This window comes from Nicotiana attenuata, chromosome 4 (genome assembly GCF_001879085.1).
Source record: "Nicotiana attenuata strain UT chromosome 4, NIATTr2, whole genome shotgun sequence".
Lineage (NCBI taxonomy): Eukaryota > Viridiplantae > Streptophyta > Magnoliopsida > Solanales > Solanaceae > Nicotiana > Nicotiana attenuata.
Window position 1 is genome coordinate 4,100,833 of NC_031992.1, and position 7,218 is coordinate 4,108,050.

The window sequence follows — 7,218 nt, forward strand, 5'->3', positions numbered from 1 at the left end:
GGAAGTAATACTGCGTTACTAATGAGAGTTGAACTCTCTCCACCTCAACTACAAAAAAAAAAAGCTCACCCAGTCACAATTAGTCTTACAACTTTTGCTTTCAGTATAGTATAATTAGCCTAATTATCAAGGCGAGAATAAGATGGTAAATATGATTTTGGAAGTTGAGCTCAACCTAGTCTCTTCCTATTTATAGCATGTTTGGTTTGACCTTTTTAAGTTGAGTCAACCAAATTTATTATAATAATTAGTCCTTTAATAGATTGGTGTTTTAATCATTTATGTATATATATAAAAAATTAATCACTTGTAAAATAATCGCAGTAGTTTCATAATCCGGGCTAAATAAATCCCCAAATATATTTTTTATTTATAGTTTCTAGATATACTGTAAGATCTGTAAAAGAAAGTTGTGAGTCAAGCAGCATTTAAGACGTATGACATATAACACATAAGATACTTATTCGGATCCGATTCACGAATAAATTTGAATGGGAAGAAGAAGGAATGTAGAAAAGATGAGGAAAGACCACTAATAGTTGTGGTGGATGGATATGAACTTTTCATCAGAGGTTTCGGGTTTGAGCCTGTGAAAAAAGAAAAGGGTACGGAGCTTCCCCTTTAATGAATTTTGGGCAGCGCAAATTCAAGCTAGTCGGAAATCTAATACAAATATTATATCTCGAGTGAGAAACCAAAAAAAAAAAAAAAAAGGAAAAGACGAGGAAAGTGATCAGTAAGGATTAAGGAGGGAGCTGACCCGGTCGGGCTGGCACAAATTAAACCGGTCGGAAACCATACAGACCAAGCCAGGTTGTAACAATATGAATGGTTTTCATTACCATAGACATATATGGTCTTCTTTTAGGGTTACAAATTCTCACAAATACAAATTACATATATCGCTGACAGCTACACTAAAATTTTCAGATTTTGTTCGCACGAGAGAATCTTCCTGCATCCCTTTAATTTGAGCTTTCTCTGCACTTGCAAGTTTTTTAAAAGGGTCGTTTGTTATAAGGAATAAGAATAATAATACTGGAATAAAATTTCGGATTGAGAATAAAGGTGAAGGGTTAAGTAGCCGAGTGTTGTTCTTGTTTGTAACAACAGTTTTGATACTCCACTTAGTTTTTTTCATGTATTTTTATATCCCTAGACTTCTATTACTACTTCTTGTTGTCTTTGTTTCGGTTTTCTAATTGCATTACTTAGTGCTAGTTTTGCATTTTCGCTTCAATTGTCAGATTGGTTTGCTCGTTATTGCCTCTTCCCTTTTCCCTTCCTGAACCGAGGGTCTACCGGAAACAACTTCTCTGCCTTCTTTTTAAATGCAGGGGTAAGGTCTGCGTACACTCTACTCTCCCCAAGCGCCACTTGTGGGATTACACTGAGTATGTTGTTATTGTTGTTGTATTTATCCTATGTTTGGTTATAAATATTAACTAATCACAGGATTATTTTATACAGACATTGTAGGATTATCTATCCCACATAGAAGGTGTGATAGCTATCCATAGGATATCCCATCCCATTAGATATCCTGAAATATTCCATTATTGTACCAAACGACCCCTTTGGTGTTGTTGCGTGTTGCGTTAATTACGAAGGTTGTTTGTAAAATATACGTGTCATATATTTAATGCCTCGATAGAGTGTCCCTTCAAAAACGCAGTGTTATCCGACACTTCTTCACGATAAATAAAAAATTTAATTATGCATTTCCGCAAGTATTTTACAGAAGGGTAAAGTTGCGTACAATAGACCTTTGTAATCTGGTCCTTCCCCGAATTCCGCGGATAGCAAGAGCTTGGTGTACCGGGCTGCCCTTTTATCTCCGCAAGTGTGCCAGTTTTGCGTTGAGATTTCTTCATAAGAGAAGGTAATTAAATCAAATTATTGTATGATTCACCTGTTCGGATTTTAGATCGAATATGCCTAAAATAAAGCGAAATTATGAATGATAAGTTGACTCATCGGACTCTAACCGAAAGATAAACATCATCATGGATTTTCACAATAGAAAAAAGTTGTTTGGTAATTAAACAGCAATTAATTATAATTAAATCCAGTGAAAGTTGTTTGGTAAGTAAACATCAATTAATTATAATTAAATCCAGTAAACGCATGCTTGTCTATCTCATTCGTACAATTGAAGGGAATAAAGGGCACAAGAAAAGGAGCAAAAGAAGAATTAAGAAGAAAAAGCATGCTGCAGTTTTTATAATTTGTAGCAATCTCAAAGAAAAATTAAAGTTGTCATAGCTCTTCAGAATTATTTTATTTTTTAAATTTTAATCAAGAAAAGCAAAAAGAATATCCCTTTAGAAAAATGCTTCCCCCTTTCCCCCCTTTCTCTCTTTATAATTTTGAATGTTTAAATTAAAGGGAAAGAATATTCCTCGTAGATGTTTAAGGCTGGTTACCAATCAAGAATATTTATATGGAATACTCACCCATAAGGGGAAAAAAGACAACAAAATAACTTCATCCAAAAAAACAAAACAAAAAACAAAAAAATCTCTCTTGAATCTCGGGAATATTGGTTTTAGCTATTATTTTTTTAACGCAACAAAATATTAAGTCGAATGAATAAATGGATAGAGTTGTGGCTTCAATTATAGGAAAATCAAGTAACGAGCTTGTGTTATTAATTTGAATTATTGTTGATTTAATTAGACATTACGTATATATTAGTCCTTGATGCGGAAGAATTTCTTGTTCCGCGAGTGAATTCTCGATGTTTTTATTCCTTTTTTAAGATTATGAAGAAACACTCCTGATTTTGCAATTTTACTAGCTAATACTAACTTTAGAATGACTAATATTATATTTTTCTTGATCTCGTCAAAATCCATTTGACCATTGAATAATAAATAAATCCCAATAGTACAGATTACATGAATAAAGAGATATGATTACTATCATTTCTCCTCCCTCATGTTTTTCCCTAATAATCCAAGTTCTCTTTTTTTTCTTAACACATGATGACTGGAAAAGCTAATTTGGTAATTATGAACACTTATGGGAGAAGGATATCGTGGAATATTAATATTAGAAACCTTTTTTTTTTTTTTGTAAAGGTGTTTTGGGGCATCAGGATATGAATTGGAAAAGTGGGAAAGATCTTTCCCTTTCATTTTCCTTCCTTTTGAGTAATTAAACCAAAAAAAAAAAAAACAGTGCTATCCCACACTAGGGTTTGAAAAGGATAGTGTGTACGCAGACCTTACCCCTATCTTATGAAGGAAGAGAGGTTGTTTCTGATAGACCCTCGACTCGAGAATAATAAATTTGAGTAATTAAATCAAGAAATAAAATATCCATCCTATTGAAAATATCAATTTTTGTATTTAATATTACTCCCTAAGTTTTATTTTATGTGAAACTGGCTAATTTGGTAGAAGTTTGTAAAAAAAAAAAAAGGACTTCTGAAATTTGTGGGATATTAAACATATCATGACTATTTTGTAATTATAAGATCATGTCATTAAGGATAAAATTATAATTCAAAGTTTAATTGTATTTAAATATAGAAATAATCAGTCAAAGCTTAACACAACAATATCCTTAATCAACTTTTTGATTTGTTAAATTATAAATGGTCGGTTCTGAAACAACTGAAGAAATTTTTTTTAGTATAATCATTACATCACACTAAAGATTTTTAGCAATAGTTTTGTCAAGTTAACAGCTGCAAATAAAAGAAAAAATAACTTTTAACTCCAGTCTAGGTACAATGAACGATAATAATATTACTAAGTACCATTTACCAATTGTCGACGTAATAATTAAGAAAAAAAAGTGATTTTCGACTTATTAATCGAATTCTCTCAACGAAATCAAATTTTAAATGGTAAAAAAATAGTGAATTAGTTTCATCTCCAACAGAACATGTGCATACACGACATACGTCATCAATTTCGTAGTCCCAATTCTCAAACAATATCAAATGCTAGTATATTGCAGTATTTATTATTTTTATCACAATTATATGACTTTATTTTATTTTATTTTTCTTTGTGTTCATTGGTCATGTATTTTTTTAATTATTTTTTACCACATCGGGGGAAGAGTGTTAGTTTTTTAAAAGATGGGGCAGCAAAAAGATTAAAAGTAAAGACTGAAAATATCTCTCAATAAATTTATTAAGCATAACAAGGCTTTAAATAGCCAATTAGGAACATAATCTGTAGAAAAATCTGCATAACAAGAATTCAAAAAAAAACTAAAATATCTCAACAAACCTAAAAAATCTAACTGAAATTTGAATTCAAAAAGTAGATATATCCTAAAATTAAGCTAAACTTATTATGCTAAAAAATATGCAATAGTAACGGAAGCAAATCATCGATAGAGAGGAGGGGAATTGGATACTACGCCGCCGCTGATGAGGTTTGAACCCTCCACCTCAAGTGAGCTAGCCGTCAAACCTTTGGTCATGTATTTTCTTTTTTCTTATTATGTATTTTTCGGAAGAAACGGAAAAATTAATAATAAATTTAAGTACAGGGCATATATTTTGATCAGCTTCCTCCTAAGCTACTGCTTTAAAAGCTACTCAGCTTCTCTCCTTTTTTTTTTTTTTTTTTTTTTTTTGTTTTATAAAGCCAATTGTTCATACCCTTTGCTCCAAAAATATTTTACTATAATAATTCATCATAGATCTGAAAATAAAAAATAAGAAACTTCTATTCCAATATGATTGAAGGCTAAAAGGAAATACAAACAAATACTGCCTTATTTCTTCAAGTTTAATTATAAGCTTTAAATGAATTAACTCGTAGAATAATATAAGACGATGTAGTCTTTAATTTAGTGAAAATAAAACTATTATTCCAATCATAAAAAGGATTTCCGTGTTTGACTCACGCCCAAAAAGAATCCAAACATAATCTGAGTCATATAGATTTACATGTCTGCTTGCGTCCAGCAACTATAAGAAATTAAGGACCGTTTGGCCATACATTTTGACAAAATAAATTTGGGTTTTATTTGGCAAACAGATGTTTGCCTATAGATTTTGCCTACATTTTGACAAAATCCTAAAACCAGCTCAATAGCTGGTGTTGGGCCAAGATATTTACAAACACTAATAATATACATGTTACACCAAAATAAATTTTGGAAATATGTTTGGAAATGGATGTCCAAGCACATTTTCATCTTCAAATCAAACTTCACTCAAATCAGATTTTTCAAAATAAATTTGGGACTCTATAGCCAACCGCTAGCTAAAAATTATAGTTCGAAGCTTAATTACATCACAAAGATGCTTATGGACAAAACTTAATTACATCACAAAGATGCTTATGGAATATGGACAGAGACGAATTCAGAATTTTAAGTTAATAAGTGTCACGCTCCACGGGCTAATTCTTTATAATACTGGATACAATATTGAACCGTCGTAAAAGATGAAACGTGTATTGTTGGGCTAAAATCCAATGATACTCTCTTAATATAGTATGATATTGTCAGGAGCGAAGTTGACCATCCTTCGTCCAAAAATTACACTATATATATAGGTAAATTATTGCGTTTTAGAGGTATATAACACATGAACGCCCTCTGTCGAGAACTTTTTTAACTTCTTTTTAAATTTGAACACTCTTGGAGAAATTCCTAGAACCATTGGATATTATCCGCTTGGGACCAAGCCCGTACGAGTGTCCAAACGACATCTAACCATTAAGATATACATATATCTTATATGTAGACTCTATTTATTTGTCTAATTTGCCAACAGAATACATATAAATTAGAATGGGTGCTCTATGATAAGTCGCCTTCACTAACCATGATGATTCCCACCTTGAGTAAACCCTGCCCTTGCACTCTTACGTTCAAGCTAAGGGAAACATATATGTTCAGAATCTAGGAGTTGTTTGACCTCTACAACCTTACGTTAAACAGACTTATCACAGTCAATATATGGATAAATTCATAAGCGGATCCAGGACTTGAAATTTATGGGTTCCTATAACGATCGATCTCAAATTAATATTATAACAATAACTGATTTTATATATATAAAACAACAACAACAACATACCCAGTATATTTTCATAAGTGGGGTTTGGGAAGGATAATATATACGCAATCTTTACCCCTACCTTGTAAAAGTAGAGAAGCTGTCTCTGAAAAAGAGAGGGTATTACCAAAAGCTACTAGAGTATTTTTTTTTTTCATTTCAACAAATGAGTACTTTCTTTCACGAGTAGAAAAAAAAATTCTTTCATTTCAGCAAAATGATGTAGTAAAAAGTATTTTCTTTTATTGCAACAAAAGAAATATTTTCATGTTGTAGAAATAGTACTTTCTTTTTCCAAAAAAAAAAAAAAAAGGAGTAGTAATTTTTGTTATAAAGCACAAATTTCGGCATTATTTTTGCGTAAAAAAGTGAGCAACATATTAGTTCCTTGGGGTTTGTGTGAATTTTTAGACGAATAATTAAATTCTTGAAAGAAAATAGAGTCATGAAAATGCTGGGTATTTTGGAGGGGGAAAGGGGGGGGGAGGGGGGGGAGCACAGGAAACATAGGGACTTGGGGGAAGGGGGTGAGGAGAGTAGCATAAAAAATTATTTTCTACTCTCTAACCAAACTGTCACAACCTGGAATTCCTACCGTCGTACTGTGATGACGCCTAACATTTCACTTGCTAGGCAAGCCAACGTTAACAGTTTATCCGTTTTTAACAGTGTAAATTAAATAAAGAGAAGAACTGAGATAATTGTAGAAAACCAAAGTAAAATGCAGAAGCTAAAACTACCAAACGTCTGCTACAATCCCTGGACCGGGTGTCACAAGTGCACAAGCTACTAAAATAGTACATACAAGGGTATGAAATAACATAGAGTTGTCTGAAAAGAAGGTACACAGCTAAATAAAAAAAGAAGGGGGACTCCAGGAGCTGCAGGCGCCGAGCAGCTGTACCTCAAGTCTCCGCAAGCTGTCCAATCCGAGCTCACTAATAACCGTTGTTGGGACCGACTCCAGAATCTGTATAAGAAGTGCAGAGTGTAGTATGAGTACAACCGATCCCATGTACTCTGTAAGTGCCGAGCCTAACCTCGACGAAGTAATGACGAGGCTAAGGCAGGTCACCTACACTACAACCTGTACGCAGTATATAATAAAGACAGAAATGAAGAACGAAATAAGATAGTCAACTGAAAATAATAGTTATAGCCTCAAGAAATAAGCCAGTGTCGTT